Source organism: Poecilia reticulata, linkage group LG8, assembly GCF_000633615.1.
Source record: "Poecilia reticulata strain Guanapo linkage group LG8, Guppy_female_1.0+MT, whole genome shotgun sequence".
NCBI classification, from domain to species: Eukaryota; Metazoa; Chordata; class Actinopteri; order Cyprinodontiformes; family Poeciliidae; genus Poecilia; species Poecilia reticulata.
The window spans coordinates 5,890,421-5,890,736 of NC_024338.1; positions in this window are offsets into that span (position 1 = coordinate 5,890,421).

Genomic DNA, 316 nt, shown 5'->3' on the forward strand with positions numbered 1-316 from the left:
ATTCTCTCACGTGCACCACTCTTCAACACACACATAGAGCTGTCTTTGCATATGTTAGCACACTTCTCTGCAGGTGTGTGTGTGTGTACGTTTAGCCACTGTATTCGCTCTAGTGCAGAATATGGTATATCTCATCTCCTTTGTTTGCCTGCACCCAGTGCCCCCCATCCCACCATCCTCTCCCCAGTGCTCCCTCCATCCCTCTCTCTGACCCAGGGCAGCTATATTTAGCAGCAGGTTAACTGCTCCTGTCAAAGGTCTGATTTGTATTCTCTGCATGTAAGTCTGACTTGGGCCTCACAGCAACACAAACAAA